The 18785-nt window shown below is 45.9% G+C and overlaps 1 pseudogene; it reads right to left on the bottom strand.

Annotated features, from left to right (window-relative positions):
- Positions 1-269: 269 nt before the first annotated feature.
- On the bottom strand, positions 270-6604 carry LOC123083530 (disease resistance protein RPM1-like; annotated as a pseudogene).
- Positions 6605-18785: the final 12181 nt, after the last annotated feature.

Raw genomic sequence — 18785 nt, 5'->3', positions numbered from 1 at the left:
TCTAGTCATCTGTGAAGAATAAATTATATATATATTTTTTGCTAATTCCATTTTGACTCTGCAGCCATAGCGGGTTGATCTGGTTGCATTTTGTGCAAATTCAAAACTGACTGTGCGTTCTGTTGCACCACCGTCAGAGCAGTACAAACAAAATATTCTCACAAAATGCAATTCACAAAGAGAAACCAATGAAGACGGCAAAGTTAAATGCATCAAGCTTGATCTGATGTTACATGGGGAAGGACAAGGGTGCAGCCATAGCAGGCACATTTCGTCGAATTCAGTCTGCTAAACTCAGATATAGCAGATGTGTTCAACATGAATAACACCACATGCAATCCTCATTTTTTTTTTCACAAACAGCTGCAAATATATTGGTAGCAACAAATGGAGAGTAATAAATCATCTCTGAAAAACAGAGAGAGTACTAGTAAACAAAGTGAGTCTATATTCACAATTAATTGCACGTCTTCAAATAAGGTTGATCAATTCCATGGGGCTCCCCAAATACCGATTGTAAACTGCTCCTAAGATCTTGAAATCACGGTATCTTCATCGATTCCCTTACATTGAGTTCCCCAAACAGCACTGCATTCCTCTGATATTCACACCTTAGGAACATCAAGTCATGTCTCAGGCTCTCAGCTTCATTTTGCGGCATATAGAGTCACCACCAGCTGACTTGGAAAGCTGGGCGTGATGGCCGTGCATGCATTATTTTTATTTCATCAGCGAATGTATTGTGTGCACTGAACCTGAAAACAACATGAGAAATTGAAAGGATACGAATATCATGTGACATGACAACTACAGACAAAAAAGACAAAAAGAGTTGGTGCTTGCTGAACTGACCAGTTATCAGGATGATCACTTCATGGTTCATGTTTCAGAGGCACTTGGACCGTCGGAACAGCGATAGCGAGAACTCTATCTTTGGATCAGAAAACGGTCCAATGGCTTCGGACTTCACTCGACATTATTCAATGCGCTTGGTAGCACAGGATGTAAGGATATTTGTTCATTTCAATCTTCAGATCGACGCGCTCCGTACTCAAATCTCAACAGACAAGCAGAGTTTCCCCAATTCATCCTACATATCAATATTTGTGACATTTTAAAATGCTACCATGCTTACACTTAACACTGACGTAGGTTTTTTTCTTTGACAAACAAACATTATGTTCTTTTTTCAGAAAATGTATTATGAAGAGCATGCCACAAGATATAACTACCAAAAAGAGGAGTTGGTGCTTGTTGAACTGACCAGACATCAGGATGATCACTTGTCGGGTCATGTCTCAGAGGCACTTGGACTGTTGAGACAGCGACAGCAAGAACTCTCTCCTGGATCAGAAAAAGATGCAATGGCTTCCAACTTCACTCGACATTTTCGTGAGGCACAGGATGTATGGATCTTTGTTCCCTTCAGATTGAGGAGTTCCCTGCTCAAAGCACATTCATCAAGCAGATGTGTGCTCCAGTTCCTCCTAGATATCAACATTGCTCGTGTTTTTAAATACTACCATTCTGAAAACAGGTCTTACAGAAAAAAAAACACGTGTTCAAATAAAACTTGAAACTAAATGATAGTCTTTACATATCCATCAGGTAAGTAACACCGGCACTAACGACATTACATTGAACCAGTGTGTGGAAGGACATAAGCCGCAAAAGATACTTCTGTTCGATTGTAATTCAGTAACACAAAGATAACCACTAAAATACAACCAGAGAAACAATTGTGTGTGCACAAAATCTGACGAACATTGCTAGAAATCAGATGGAACTAAACAAAATCAAAGGGGGTTTGAGCAGTACCAACATGGTAAAGAATGGATGGAGCAGCAACAAAAGTTATCATCGTCTTCATCATCACCGTTGCCTTCAAATGGAAACGAGCAACACCTCCTGTTAGAAAGACAAACATCATGAGAGGTACCCAGACTGAACTGAGTCATACAAATAAGGAAGATTTGATCGAAGAGTAACATACTTGCAAGCATGGTGGAACTCATCATCAGTTGAGAGGTCAATCGAGGCGATCGGAGAAGAGAATGATGGAACGGAGAAGAAATCAATCATCAGCTACAACCCTAAACTCATCTTCAGCGCAGATCATCTTCATCACTGTTCAAAGAAAAGAAAACAGAAGAGAAGGGAGAAGGATTGTAAATGCGTAATCAACATCATCAGTTGACAGCTACTACTAGTTGCTACTGAACGAAAGATAAATTAGCTACAGACCTGTTGCTCCACTTCGTCACGGCCACCACCTGCCAGGAGGAGCTCTCTCCCGCTGCTGCAGGGTCAGCATGGAGAGATGATTCCTCCTCCACTGTTGCTTCCTCCACTTGTACTGAAGCAGTAGATCCTTGGACGACGTCGCCCAGGTCGTGGTGGCTCCGGTCCATCTTGAGTCGCAGGACAGGACGGTTGGGGTGTGTCTCCACTTTATGTTGCAGCATACCAAGCCTCGCCACTTTACCATCCCAGCCAAGTGAAATCTCCTTGAGGCTTGCAAGGTGCTCGATACCAATGATCCCTGATTTCAATCGGCAGTAGTCGATTTCTATCCTTTCTAACTGGGGCGAGGTTCCCTCCTCGAATATCAACTCTCTCAGGTGCTCCAGACTCCAAATATCAAGTTTCTTGAGATTTGCGAATGCTCCCATTTTGAACACTAACTTCCCCCCTATATAAGAGCCAACTCCAAGATAAAGGTGAACGAGGCTTGGCAGTGCGCCTAGTATTTCCATGAATTTACCGTCTTCCTTTATTTGGCTCCGCAGTAAGTAAAGCTTGACCAAATGCAACAGATTCACAAACCAGCCAGGAATCTCTACAAGGCATCCACACAAGCCCAGGGTTCTCAGCAGGATAGGAATAGAGGAAGCGGAGTGCAGCCACTCGATTTTTCCATTTGAGTCACTTACCACAACAAGATAGCGGAGGAAACTGAGCTTCTGAATGGCATCACAAAGTACCTTGCATTTTTGCTTGGTGGCCCCCTGCATTGCCAAGCTTAGTTTTCTCAGTTGCACAAGCTCACCAAGCTCTTTAATTGCTTTGCGACTAGTTCGTCTGACGTCCACGGTCTCTAGTATTTGTAGCTCTTTTAGGTTGCCGATTCCTTTTGGCACCCTCACACCTATTGACCCGGACCAACGGCTAGACCATGCCATGTGGAGCTCAGCAACTACCTCAGTGCCGTCAATACGATCAGCCAAAGGTGTGAACAGCACTGGCAGACAAAATGTGGTCAGCAAACATTCCTTGGGGTCATCCAGGTCAAAGTATTCGTAGGAACTATTTCTGGTACAACGGAGACTGTGCAGGCTCTTGAGCTTACTAATCTCAGTTGGTAGTTCTGTAATATAACTACCTCTTATGTCCAAAGTACGCAAGCCCTGTAATTTTCCTATGGACCTTGGGAGTTTATAAATATATGAATACCTTTTAGGATTAGAAAAATTCACATACTTTAAGTGGCACAACAATCCTATGTTATTGACATCCTCTTGTGTGACTCGAAATTGTGCATTCCCTAGATCCAAGATTCTGAGCATTCTTGCCTCGGGTGAAAATATTGAAGATTCCAATGGTCTGTCACTAAATATGGTCAATGACCGAACATGGCCCCAATCCATGCCAATATTCTGGAACTTGCTACCATGGTGTGCTAGATGGCGAAATGTCTCTTTTGCGGCACTAGTTACATTTTCTTCCGCCACATACACAAAATTTTCATCTCTGGAAATTGAGACCATGACATCACGCACAATATCATGGACTCAACAACTCTTAACAACTCCTTCTAAATTCACACTTGAAGATTGAATCATGCTACGGTTGACAAGCTCATTAAAGTAACCATTTCCCACATTCTCAATGCTCACCCCAGCCCTCGCTCTAACAAACCCCTCGGCTATCCATCTCTCCACCAAACGTCTCCTTTTGATTTCAGAATCCTCAGGAAAGATGCTTAGATACAAAAAACATGACTTGAGATGAGATGGCAAGTGGTTGTAGCTCAGAGTAACAATCCTCCTCATTGCTTCAAGGCTTGGATTGACCTCAAGCTCTAAGGGGATTTGTTTATAGATACTCTCCCACTCTGTTACTTTTTTGGTGGCAAGCATGCCTCCTATAGTGAGTACAGCCAGCGGTAGACCACCACACTTCTTTACTATTTTGTCAACCATGGTCTTCATTTCCTTATCATTATCCATGTTTTGATGTGTTTTCCTACTCTTTATTAGTAGCAATTTTGTGGCATCATTTGTTTGCAAGTACTTAAGGTGATAGACAAGAGATTCAGATCTGCACTCCTTAGCCAAGCCATCATCTCGTGTTGTTACTATTATCCGGCTACCTTTATTGTTTCTACTAGGAAATGCAATATCTTTGATCCACTTCCAAGAATCTATTGTCCACAGATCATCAAGAACAATGAAGTACCTCTTCTCCACTAGCTTTTCTCTCAGGTAGCTAGCAAGATTGTCTACTTGCACCGCCCTCCCTTCAAGTTCCTTCAAGAAAATCTTCAATGAATCAGCACCCAATAGCTGCCTAATCATGTCCTTGAGCATATCTATCTTGGAAAATGACTGTGAGACTGTGACCCAGGCACAACAAGAAAAATTATTAACAGTATCTTCCTTACTTTCATATGCCTTCCTTGCAAGAGTGGTCTTTCCTAAACCACCCATGCCAACAACACATATCACCTTGCAAAGACCATCTCTGGAGTCGACATCCACCATCTTAATCAACTCCTCTTTAGGCTTAGCAAATCCCACAAGCTCTGCCTCGTCAATGTTGCTAGCTGAGTGGTTGCGAATATCTTCCATGTAGGAATTCACCCCATCAATGTTGCTGGAGGCATCAACTGTGATTAAGTTATAGCATGTGTTCCTGTTGCTCACTTCTTCAACTCTTGCTTTGAGATCACGGATTTGGTTGGCAATCCGATGGCGGTCTTTCATCTTACACATCTGCCGAGACCGGCTCTGGCTTTCCACATGCACCATAAATTCATCAAGACAATCCTCAATACCATAGGAAAGATCCCTTACTTGCTTAGCCCACACCTGCAGTACCATGCTTTTGTTCTTCGTTGCTTCTATGGACAAAAGGAATGCATGCATGGTCTCTAGCTCGTCTCTGATGAACCTTCGAAGCATAGTTTATTAGAGCTAACTCTTGGTGCCATATGGATCATGGAATGTAATAGTGCACAGGGAAGTTTGTCAAATCTATATGTCAGAGTAATTTTTATCTCACGAAGGCGAAAGGATTGACATGTATTTCCATCAAGAGGGAAAGAGCAAGAGCGCATTACAACAACGATCCAAACAAAGATTCATAATATTTTATTTTCGAAACAGCGGCAAAAGGGCCCCTTTCATTAATTGAGAAGCTATTACAGAGTTATCACTCGACAAGCACATCATAAAGCCAGAAATATAAAGCAATCTCTCTCATGGCATAATGAACCAGATTCATATATTTCTCATTGTGAGTTGCATTTGACTGATCATATCTCAGTCAAACAAACAAGACTGGATAAGCAGGGAATAAGATCATGCATGTCATGGAAAACAAATTACATCCTAAAATAGGTCTGTCTATTTTAAGACATGTATTTGACAAGTCATTTTAACTAAGAATAATTTGGCAAAACGCAACTGGACAAGATCTACAAGATTTAGTTTTTGCGACCATGATGAATCCATCAAACACCTCTTTCTTGACTGCCCTTTGACAAAAATTTTGTGGCGGACGGTCCACATATCATTTAATATTACTCCTTCGAATACTATCAATACGTTATTTGAGACGTGGCTAGACGGGATAGATTCCGAAACAGCAAGACACATCCGTGTAGGAGTATGTGCTTTATTATGGGCAGTCTGGAACTGCAGAAATGATTTGGTATTAACAGAACAACAAATATTCACTTTTTGCAGGTTATTTTCCAAGCCATTGCGTTGATCCGTATGTGGTCGCTACTCACTCCGACGGAGGTCGGAGAGCGTATGGTTACTGGATCTATCTGATGGGAGATGGTAGCACATGTTATTTTCAACTAGTTTGGATGGCGGTCATGTAATAGGATAGACAATTAGTGATCCTATCTTTTTACGCCAGCCGGTTGTGGCTTTCCTATTACTTTTTAGCTCTTTGTGAGCCTTTTTCTTTCTTTGTTCGAGACATGAAGACTTGTGTTGAACCTTTTGCTTATTAATAATTATGGCCGTATGCATTGTTCTGATGCAGAGACCGGGGATCACCCACTTTTTGAAAAAAAAAGACATGTATTTGACCAAAATTACACTATCGGTATGCAATTCATGTGATACAAGAATAAGTACACGCGAGCACTTTCGAAAGTGAATATAACGACTTCATCAGATTCTCTTCACATAAAGTATACATACCAGATGTCTTTGTGGACGCCAATGAGGAGGCTCATCTCAGCAGCAGCGGCAGAGGCAGCCACGCTGATGGCGCTCATCAGCATCGACCTCGCCATGCTCACCACCGTCCCCGACATCTCCGGTCGGTTCTTCTCCTCTTATCTTTCTTGATTTACAAACGCTCTCTTTGCTAAGTAGTTAGAACAACAAGTATTGGTTTGTAGCCCTCACAGGTAGGTTGAGGCGTTTATATAGCTGATCCACCAAGCCCAGGAGCTCTGCCTGTGGACCGAGTCATCTTAACACGTAGCACTCTACTAATGAATGAGCCTGTAGAATAATACACACATCGTAATCTTAATCAATACAATAATAGTCCTTGCACGGCAACCTTTGAGCGACATAGGTTGTTTCTTTTTTGTTCCCGCGGAATTATTTTGCGGAATTATCATGGCTCATGTTGCCTCTACGTGGTGTATATATGTGCCCCCACGCAAAATAAGGATACATAACCGCACTAGCCGGCCAATGATCACAAATAAACAGCAAAAAATGAGCTTGCCGTGGAACAAATTCATATGATATTATCTTATTAGATGAAATAAAAACGGACTGCTTTTTGTTTTTCAGTTATTTTTTCGTCACAATGATCACATTAACACAAGCCAGGAAGTATTTGTACCTCTTTTTTCTATTGGAGTGAAAGAAAATTGCAAGCCAAAATAACAAAGGTCTCATAGCATCTACAACCACAATGGACAAATATGGCCCCTCAAACGTCCACGATGGGACAGTGATCGGGCGTCTCCGTTTTAATCCCCACCTTTTCCCCAAACAACCACGCCCCCCAAATAGTCCTCCCCACTACAAGGCATTTCATCATCATCCTTTTCCCTCCCCTCTGTTCAAACAAACCCCGATGCCCAATCCACCCGGTGACGACTCCAGCGAGGAGTTATCGACTCAACGGTGTCAAGTCTGATCATGTTGCTCCCTCCCTCTTCCTCCGCCACTGGGAAACCACTAGACGGGTGGCGGGTTAGATTTTTCTTTTTTAGGATTGTGTGTTCGAGCGAGTGCATCAATCGATTTACTACTAAGACATCTCATCTCTTCGTCTAATCGGTTGTGCTTTTTAAGTAGATCAAAGGAAGGAGGTCTCAATGCCATGCACCGGGGGTGGCTTCTCGAAGGGAAGCCCGGTAACCGTCCTGGCTATGGGCCCTGAAGGCCCGACATGAAGACAAAGATAGGAGGGCGTCCAGGGCGACCCGAAGGCGGTTTTGAGACCTTTGTGGACTTCAAGTCAAGGAGGCGGCTAGATAGATCGCATCTCTCTCATGTAAATCCTAACTTCCCACCATGTACATAAGGGGAAGTTGGGGGCTCTTAGATGCATCTACTCTCGTAGGACAACTCTCGGTAGCCATCTCCCTCTGTAGAGCATTGTATTCCCTCGCACGAGGTATCCCACACCATGAATAACAATAACAAGCAGGATGTAGGGTATTACTCTACGAATAGCCGAACCTGGGTAACTTGTGTGTGCGGGCTCTCTCCCGGTACTTCCGGCCATGCCAGGCACCCTACCGTGGGTGTTGACGATTTTCTGCTTCGTTAGTTGGCGCGCCAGGTAGGAGCTGCGCTGGTCGGAGAAGAAGCGTAGGGCGGAGATATATATCCAACCAACGAGTACATGCTAGGCTCGATCTACACCTTCGCTCTTTCGAGCTCGAAGTCCACAATTGGGGCTACTCTTCATCCTCACACCCTCGCCCTACATCGACTACATAAGCTTCGGGGCAATTGAGTTCCTCTTCGATGAACACGGAGAGACCACGACATGCTAAACAACCTCAATCCACATGGTGAGGAAATATGCGCGAGCTATTGCCCACCATAAAAAAAAGCTGGATCTTTAACCCCCCAGCCTTCCCAATCATCCACCATGAACATGATCATCCTGGTGGCAGAGACACGCCGCAACCAGAAACACATCTGGCACGCGGTCTACACAACAGAGTCGTCCTGGAGTGAGCTACTCGCATGGTCCGATACCACGATCACCTTCAACACCGACGACCATCCAACCCATATCTACCACCCTGGCATATAAGCCCCGTCGGTGGATCCAACCATCGGGGGTTTCCCCCTCCCACGCGTCTTGATGGACGGCGGCAGTGACCTCAACATCATCTTCCCCGACACCCTGGCCAAGATCGGGATCTCCCAATCCTGCCTCCAGCCTTCAACCACCGGCTTCCAAGGTTTCATACCAGGCCGCCCCATCCAACCCCTCGGGTAGATAGAGCTCGAAGTCTTCTTCTTCAGTGATGAGGAGAACTTCAGATTGGAAATAATCCAATTCGAGGTTGCTCCCTTCCGAAATGGCTACAATGTGATCCTCAGCAGGCCGGCATATGCTCGGTTCATGGTAGTACGGTCATATGCGTACCTACAACTGAAGATGCCAGGCCCAAACGGCACGATCATAGCCGGTGGCAGCCCTGAGAGAACACTTTTTTTTATCATCGTATGCACGATCACGGTTCGTTATATATTTTAGTTTTAAACATGCAAATGGTATCTATGTAAATGTAATTCCAACATTTGATCTTATAAATTAAGTAACTTCGCTGTGTAAGTACTCCCCCCGTCCGGGTTTATTGGACCCCTTCGTATATTGGGCCAAACTTTGACCAGCCACAAAACTACCTAAATATAAATTATGATACAAAATGTATATTGTTGGATTTGTATTGGAAAGAGGTTTTCATAGTGTCGGGGATATACCCCGCGGTATAAACTGCCGGATGTGACCCGGCTAGAGTTTGACGATTCACTAGCGACCCACTTGGACATGGCGGTTTACGATTCATTGGTAATCTGGCAGGCGGGTCAGAGGAGCGACAAGACCCGGTGGCCCAACGGGCGGTTTATGGAAGGCCGGATCACGCTATGGTGGGCCGGTTTAAGAGAAAAGGCGTGAGGAATATTTACTTTACAAGGAAGACCCGGACTTGTATCCGGTTTGCATTAGAAGGGAGACTAGTCCTAATCCTAAAAGGACTCCACATGTAACTCACCCCTTCAACATATATAAGGAGGGGCAGGGCTCCTCAAACGGGGACGAGCAAGAAATAATCTCTAGGGCTAGACACAACTAGAGGAGAGCCGGTTTACGGCGACTCCCTCGTGATGATAATGAGATCTAGCCTCAAACATCATGTAGGGTTTTTTACCGGATGATGTTTCCCGGGGCCCGAAGCTGTCTAAACCCTTGTCTTGTGTTGCGTCTCTCGATTCTGCTCAACCCCTCTCAAGCTACCACATAGATGCGCTGACCTCGCGACTAAGTCCTCATACTAAGGACATCTGACGTGTTAATTCCACGACACATAATATAAATTTTTGTGGCATATAGTTTACATTTTATTAGTTAATTAATTGGATCAAACTTTAGCACAAACTAAGAGGGGGACTAATAAACCTGGACGGAGGTAGTACTATGTTCGTCATGGCAAAAAAGGAAGTAGTATGTTTTAATTAATCGCCTGAAATACACGACTTCGCACACAACAAATTTTGAAGGATCGTATGTGATTGTACAAATCATAGCATACGGTTAAGGAGAGCCAACCGTGTGCCGGTATCACACACGATGCACCCCTCTAAACTGTGTGCGATGTTTCCCAACATCTCACTCGATTAGATTCCCGGAACCATTTTTTAAACTTGACACATGATTTGCTTTTGCCAATCGTGTCCGATGATGCCAGTCGTCGCACAAGCTTCGCGCAAGGAAAACATGTGCAACACGGTTCAGCTAAGCCAATCGATCGCGATGAGTAAGCGATCACACAGATTTCTTTTAGGGCAGTGATAGGCGCCGGCGCGCCGGCCCAAATTTCGGCCGGTCCGCTGCCGAGCGTACGATACAGACTTTTTTAACCGTACGATACAACTTTTCCTCTGTCTCTAAAAAGTCAACCATGCTGAAAAAAGGTAGCGACCAGAATCCACGCACTCGCCGGCCAGAATCTGCGTGCTCGCCGGCCGCCCACACTTGTCCTCGGCATCTCATGCTTGCTGGTCACCTGTGCCACCGCGCCCGCCCACCCGTGTTCGCCGGCGCTCGCGTCATTGCGCTTGTCTCGGCTGTCTCTGCTCGCCATGGTTACAACTCGAACGCAGACGGGTTCCAGCTTGTGGTCACCATGGTTGCAGCATCTCCGTCGTCTCCGTCTCCGGCTCGCCGCCGTCATTGACTTGCACCGCAACCGCCATGTCCAGCAAAAACAAATCTAAAAAGCAACAAAAACTTCCAATACACGGTTGAAGCAAAAAGATTAGCTGGTTCCAGCAAAACTTGATGCTATTTCCAGCAAAAATCGAATGCAACAAAAACCTCTGGTACTCGGTTGAAGCAAATAGATTTGCCGGTTCCAACAAAACTTGATGGTGGTTCCAGCAAAAATCTCAGCAGCAAAAAGCGATAAGCCAATTGTAGCAAATGAATTAGCCAGTTCCAGCAAAAAGTAATGCTGGTTCCAGCAAAATAGCCTCAGGCAAAAAAAAGACTAGTGCCCATTGTAGCAAAAAAGAAAGACGGTTCCAGCAAAAATAAAGGCTGGTTCCAGCAAAAAATGTGTCACCTGTCCAGGACGCGTGCGGACCAGCATCAGGGGACACTGGTTCCAGCATCGTCATGTGCCGGTTGCAGCTCCCTAGTCCGCCGGTTCCAGCATCGTTGCCTGAGCAGGAACCGGTCGCCATCGTCACGCACCATGGTGACGTAGCGGGGTGCGCGAGCTTGCAGCGCAGTCGTCGGGCCCCTTGCTCGCAGCTCCAAGGAGCCGAGCGTGTGTGAGCAGCATGTACTTGAGCTCAACCTCATGGATCCATGGCGTATTGCGCAGGACATGAGACAGGAAAGCAAAAAACACGAACAAGCTCACCCCCTCTCATGGATCTATGATGGAAAAAACCGCGGAGAACAGATAAGGCAACAAAAACGAACTCAATTTCATGAAGATTTGGTGTGGATTCTTGAAGAGAGAGCACAAGAAGAAAGGGGAGAGAAATTGAGCAAGGGGGGTTGAAGGACGAGACGCCTGCTGTGGTCTCCAGAATATGCGAGGGGATAAGATGAAAGCGGTGAGGATAGACTTAGCTTTGTGGGTGGTGGGCCAGGACTGGGCCAGGACTGCGTAGCGACGCGAGCGTGGCGACCGGCCGAACGCTCGGCCGGCGCACCGTTTGCAAACGTTCGTGTACATGGTTCAAATTATATATCATGTGTAATGTCCTTGTTGCACACAATTTAACGCTAGGATTTGTGATTGGGGCTTAAGGGCATCTTCAACAAGAACTCTCAAACCGTTCGTAACCGTCAGGATTGTGTGGTTCGCATTTGTTTTGCCCTCGAACGTGGTCTCCTATATTCGTCCACTCGGCACTTCAGACGCACTTTTTTCCCGTAAACTAGAAACAAAGTGAGGGGTGGGAGGGGAGAGGCTTTGCGGGCGGCCGGACCGTTGCGCCCGCACTGGAGCCGGCAATGAAGTGGCGCGCTAGCCGAGAACGTCGCCCGCGCCGCTTCTCAGTGCACCTAACGTCTCTCTCCATTCAAACTGCACCAATTCGCCTGCCTCCCTCCATTAAATGTACACAGTTTCCGAGCAACATACTCCGGCACCACCCATCTGTCCTTTTGTCGTCCACCATTAAGGACCTCGCCGCATGGCCTGCCCTCCGCCCGCTATTTAAACCCCAGGCCGGCAACACAACTGCAACTATCCACCCTCCTCCGCTCTCTACCTCCTCTCCGCACCACACCCGCTTCCAAAGCCTTGTGGGATGGCCTCTTGTCTGAATGGAAGAAGGAGATCGCCACCATTGCTAACGAGCTCATCGGAGGCTGACGTTACCGTCCGCGCCGGCCAATACCGGCATCACCACGGGCGATGCCCGTGCTCACTAAACCAACATTGTGGTGAAGGAGCAGGAGGCCACGTTCTGGTAGGTGCAGACCAACCAGCCTACAAGCTCCACCTTCTTGGCAAGCACCGGTGCATGGAGGAGCTACTCGCCGCCGGCATGGGAATAACTGTGGACGTGGAGGTGGAGAAGGAGGAGGTGCTGCTCCAGTCCTATCACTCCGCCCACGACATGTTGGGGAACGCAATAATTTCAAAAAAATTCATACGCACACGCAAGATCCATCTAGGTGATGCATAGCAACGAGAGGGGAGAATGTTGTCCACGTACCCTCGTAGACCGAAAGCGGAAGCGTTATGACAATGCGGTTGATGTAATCGTACGTCTTCACGATTCGACCGATCCTAGTACCGAAAGTACGGCACCTCCGCGATCTGCACACGTTCAGCTTAGTGATGTCCCACGAACTCTAGATCCAGCTGAGGTCGAGGGAGAGTTTCGTCAGCACGACGGCGTGATGACCGTGATGATGAAGTTACCGACGCAGGGCTTCGCCTAAGCACTACAACGATATATATGACCGAGGTGGAAATCTGTGAAGGGGGCACCGCACGTGGCTAAACAATCAACTTATGTGTTCTAGGGGTGCCCCCCTCCCCCGTATATAAAGGAGCAACGGGAGGGGGCCGGCGGCCTCATAGGGTGCGCCCCAAGGGGGGAATCCTACTCCTACTTGGAGTAGGTTCCCCCTTTCCTAGTCCAACTAGGAGGGGAAGGAAAGAGGAGGAGGGGAAGGAAAGAGGAGGAGGGGAGAAGGAAAGAGGGGGCCGGCCCCCAAAGCCCTAAACCAATTCGGTTTGGGCCTAGGGGGGGCACAGGTCGCTGGCTACCCTCTATTTCCACTAAGGCCCATGAAGGCCCATTGAGCCCCCGGGGGGTTCCGGTAACCTCCCGGTACTCCGGAAAAATGCCCGAACCATTCGGAACCTTTTCGGTGTCCAAACATAGCCTTCCAATATATCAATATTTGGTCTCAACCAGTTCGAGACTCCTCGTCATGTCCGATCACATACGGGACTCCGAACAACCATCGGTTCATCAAAACACATAAACTCATAATACCGATCGTCATCGAACCTTAAGCGTGCGGACCCTACGGGTTCGAGAACTATATAGACATGACTGAGACACATCTCCGGTCAATAACCAATAGCGGAACCTGGATGCTCATATCCGCTCCTACATATTCTACGAAGATCTTTATCGGTCAAATCGCATAACAACATAGGTTGTTCCCTTTGTCATCGGTATGTTACTTGCCCGAGATTCGATCATCGATATCACCATACCTAGTTCAATCTCGTTACCAGCAAGTCTCTTTACTCATTCTGTAATGCATCATCCCGCAACTAACTCATTAGTCACATTGCTTGCAAGACTTATAGTGATGTGCGTTACCGAGAGGGTCCAGAGATACCTCTCCGATACACGGAGTGACAAATCCTAATCTTGATCTATGCCAACCAAACAAACACATTCGGGGACACCTGTAGAGCATCTTTTTATAATCACCCAGTTATGTTGTGACGTTTGATAGCACACAACATGTTCCTCCGGTATTCGGGAGTTGCATAATCTCATAGTTGAAGGAAATATGCCCTAGAGGCAATAATAAAGTTATTATTTATTTCCTTATATCATGATAAATGTTTATTATTCATGCTAGAATTCTATTAACCGGAAACATAATACATGTGTGAAAACATAGACAAACAGAGTGTCACTAGTATGCCTCTACTTGAATAGCTCGTTAATCGAAGATGGTTATGTTTCCTAACCATAGACATGAGTTGTCATTTGATTAACGGGATCACATCATTAGGAGAATGATGTGATTGACATGACCCATTTCGTTAGCTTAGCACACGATCGTTTAGTATGTTGCTATTGCTTTCTTCATGACTTATACATGTTCCTGTGACTATGAGATTATGAAACTCCCGTTTACTGGAGGAACACTTTGTGTGCTACCAAACATCACAACGTAACTGGGTGATTATAAAGGTGCTCTACAGGTGTCTCCGAAGGTACTTGTTGGGTTTGCGTATTTCGAGATTAGGATTTGTCACTCCGATTGTCGGAGAGGTATCTCTGGGCCCTCTCGGTAATGCACATCACTTAAGCCTTGCAAGCATTGCAACTAATCAGTTAGTTGCGGGATGATGTATTACAAAACGAGTAAAGGGACTTGCCGGTAACGAGATTGAACTAGGTATTGAGATACCGACGATAAAATCTCGGGCAAGTAACATACTGATGACAAAGGGAACAACGTATGTTGTTATGCGGTCTGACCGATAAAGATCTTCGTAGAATATGTGGGAGCCAATATGAGCATCCAGGTTCCGCTATTGGTTATTGACCGGAGACATGTCTCGGTCATGTCTACATAGTTCTCGAACCTGTAGGGTCCGCACGCTTAACGTTTTGATGACAATTATATTATGAGTTTATATGTTTTGATGTACCGAAGGTTGTTCGGAGTCCCGGATGTGATCACGGACATGACGAGGAGTCTCGAAATGGTCGAGACATGAAGATTGATATATTGGAAGCCTATGTTTGGATATCGGAAGTGTTCCGGGTGAAATCGGGATTTTTCCGGAGTACCGGGAGATTACCAGAACCCCCCGGGAACTTAATGGGCCTTAGTGGGCCTAGGTGGAAGAGAGGAGAGGCGGCTAGGGCTGGGCCGCACGCCCCTCTCCCCAGTCGGAATAGGACAAGGAGAGGGGGGCGGTGCCCCCCCCCCCCTTGCTTCTTCTCCTCCACTCTTTCCCCCTCCCAAGTCCTAATCCAACTAGGAAAGGGGGGGAGTCCTACTCCCGGTGGGAGTAGGACTCCTCCCGGCGCGCCCTCTCCCTTGGCCGGCCGCACACCCCCCCCCCCCCTTGCTCCTTTATATACGGGGGCAGGGGGGCACCCTAGAGACACAACAATTGATCGTTTGATCTTTTAGCCATGTGCGGTGCCCCCCTCCACCATAGTGCACCTCGATAATACTGTAGCGGTGCTTAGGCGAAGCCCTGCGTCGGTAGAACATCAACATCGTCACCACACCGTCGTGCTGACGAAACTCTCCCTCAACACATGGCTAAATCGGAGTTCGAGGGACGTCATCGGGCTGAACGTGTGCTGAACTCGAAGGTGTCGTACGTTCGGTACTTGATCGGTCGGATCGTGAAGACGTACGACTACATCAACCGCGTTGTGCTAACGCTTCCGCTTTCGGTCTACGAGGGTACGTGGACAACATTCTCCCCTCTCGTTGCTATGCATCACCATGATCTTGCGTGTGCGTAGGAATATTTTGAAATTACTACGTTCCCCAACAGTTGCATCCGAGCCTTGTTTTATGCGTAGATGTCATATGCACGAGTAGAACACAAGTGAGTTGTGGGCGATATAAGTCATACTGCTTACCAGCATGTCATACTTTGGTTCGGCGGTATTGTTGGATGAAGCGGCCCGGACCGACATTACCCGTACGCTTACGCGAGACTGGTTCTACCAACGTGCTTTGCACATAGGTCGCTGGCGGGTGTCAGTTTCTCCAACTTTAGTTGAACCGAGTGTGGCTACGCCCGGTCCTTGCGAAGGTTAAAACAACACCAACTTGACAAACTATCGTTGTGCTCTTGATGCGTAGATAAGAACGGTTCTTGCTAAGCCCGTAGCAGCCACGTAAAATTTGCAACAAAAAAGTAGAGGACGTCTAACTTGTTTTTGCAGTGCATGTTGTGATGTGATATGGTCAAGACATGATGCTAAATTTTATTGTATGAGATGATCATGTTTTGTAACCGAGTTATCGGCAACTGACAGGAGTCATATGGTTGTCGCTTTATTGTATGCAATGCAATCGCCCTGTAATGCTTTATTTTATCACTAAGCGGTAGCGATAGTCGTAGAAGCATAAGATTGGCGAGACGACAACAATGCTACGATGGAGATCAAGGTGTTGCGCCGGTGACGATGGTGATCATGACGGTGCTTCGGAGATGGAGATCACAAGAACAAGATGATGATGGCCATATCATATCACTTATATTGATTGCATGTGATGTTTATCTTTTATGCATCTTATCTTGCTTTGATTGACGGTAGCATTATAAGATGATCTCTCACTAAATTTCAAGATAAAAGTGTTCTCCTTGAGTATGCACCGTTGCCAAAGTTCGTCGTGCCCAGACACCACGTGATGATCGGGTGTGATAAGCTCTACGTCCATCTACAACGGGTGCAAGCTAGTTTTGCACACGCAGAATACTCAGGTTAAACTTGACGAGCCAAGCATATGCAGATATGGCCTCGGAACACTGAGATCCAAAGGTCGAGCGTGAATCATATAGTAGATATGATCAACATAGTGATGTTCACCATTGAAAACTACTCCATTTCACGTGATCATCGGTTATGGTTTAGTTGATTTGGATCACGTGATCACTTAGAAGATTAGAGGGATGTCTTTCTAAGTGGGAGTTCTTAAGTAATATGATTAATTGAACTTAAATTTATCATGAACTTAGTACCTGATAGTATCTTGCTTGTCTATGTTGATTGTAGATAGATGGCCCGTGCTGTTCTTCCATTGAATTTTAATGCGTTCCTTGAGAAAGAAAAGTTGAAAGATGATGGTAGCAATTACACGGACTGGGTCTGTAACTTGAGGATTATCCTCATTGCTGCACAGAAGAATTACGTCGCGGAAGCATGATACGTCTCCACCGTATCTATAATTTTTGATTGCTCCATGCTATATTATCTACTGTTTTGGACTATATTGGGCTTTATTTTCCATTTTATATTAATTTTGGGACTAACCTATTAACCGGGGACCCAGCCCAGAATTGCTGTTTTTTTGCCTATTTCAGTGTTTCGAAGAAACGGAATATCAAACGGAGTCCAAACGGAATGAAACATTCGGGAACGTGATTTTCTCACCGAACGTGATCCAGGAGACTTGGACCCTACTCCAAGAAGTAACAGAGGCGGTCACGAGGGTGGGCCCCCCCCTAGGGCGCGCCCCCTGCCTCGTGGGCCCCCTGTTGCTCCACCGACATACTCCTTCCTCCTATATATACCTACGTACCCCCAAACGATCAGATATGGAGCCAAAAACCTAATTCCACCACCGCAACTTTCGGTATCCACGAGATCCCATCTCGGGGCCTGTTCCGGAGCTCCGCCAGAGAGGGCCGTCATCATGGAGGGCTTCTACATCATCATAGCCTCTCCAATGAAGTGTGAGTAGTTTACCTCAGACCTTCGGGTCCATAGTTATTAGCTCGATGGCTTCTTCTCTCTTTTTGGATCTCAATACAATGTTCTCCCCCTCTCTCGTGGAGATCTATTCGATGTAATCTTCTTTTTGCGATGTGTTTGTTGAGACCGATGAATTGTGGGTTCATGATCAAGTCTATCTATGAATAATATTTGAATTTTCTCTGAATTCTTTTATGTATGATTGGTTATCTTTGCAAGTCTCTTCGAATTATCAGTTTGGTTTGGCCTACTAGATTGGTTTTTCTTGCCATGGGAGAAGTGCTTAGCTTTGGGTTCGATCTTGCGGTGTCCTTTCCCAGTGACAGAAGGGGCAGCAAGGCACGTATTGTATCGTTGCCATCGAGGATAACAAGATGGGGTTTATTTCATATTGCATGAATTTATCTCTCTACAACATGTTATCTTGCTTAAGGCGTTACTCTGTTTTTAACTTAATACTCTAGATGCATGCTGGATAGCGGTCGATGAGTGGAGTAATAGTAGTAGATGCAGGCAGGAGTCGGTCTACTTGTCTCGGACGTGATGCCTATATACATGATTATACCTAAATATTCTCATAACTATGCTCAATTATGTCAATTGCTCAACAGTAATTTGTTCACCCACCGTAGAATACTTATGCTCTTGAGACAAGCCACTAGTGAAACCTATGGCCCTCGGGTCTATTCTCATCATATCAATCTCCATCGCTTTAATCTTGCTTTGCTTTTTACTTTGCCTTTTACTTTTCACTTTGCATCTCTATATCAAAAATACCAAAAATAGTATCTATCATCTCTATCAGATCTCACTCTCGTAAGTGACCGTGAAGGGATTGACAACCCTTAATCGTGTTGGTTGCGTTGAGCTATTGTTTTGTGCAGGTACGAGGGACTTGCGTGTAGCCTCCTACTGGATTGATATCTTGGTTCTCAAAAACTGAGGGAAATACTTACGCTACTTTGCTACATCATCCTTTCCTCTTCAGGGAAATCCAACGCAAGCTCAAGAGGTAGCAAAGCACCGCTGGGTGGCAGGCCTGCTGCTGATGCAACTGACGATGTTAAGAACGTATGGCAGAGCAAAGCTGATGACTACTCG

The sequence above is a fragment of the Triticum aestivum genome, chromosome 4A, assembly GCF_018294505.1.
Source record: "Triticum aestivum cultivar Chinese Spring chromosome 4A, IWGSC CS RefSeq v2.1, whole genome shotgun sequence".
NCBI classification, from domain to species: domain Eukaryota; kingdom Viridiplantae; phylum Streptophyta; class Magnoliopsida; order Poales; family Poaceae; genus Triticum; species Triticum aestivum.
The sequence above is the reverse complement of the archived record's forward strand: the minus strand, read 5'-3'. Positions and strand labels throughout refer to the sequence as shown.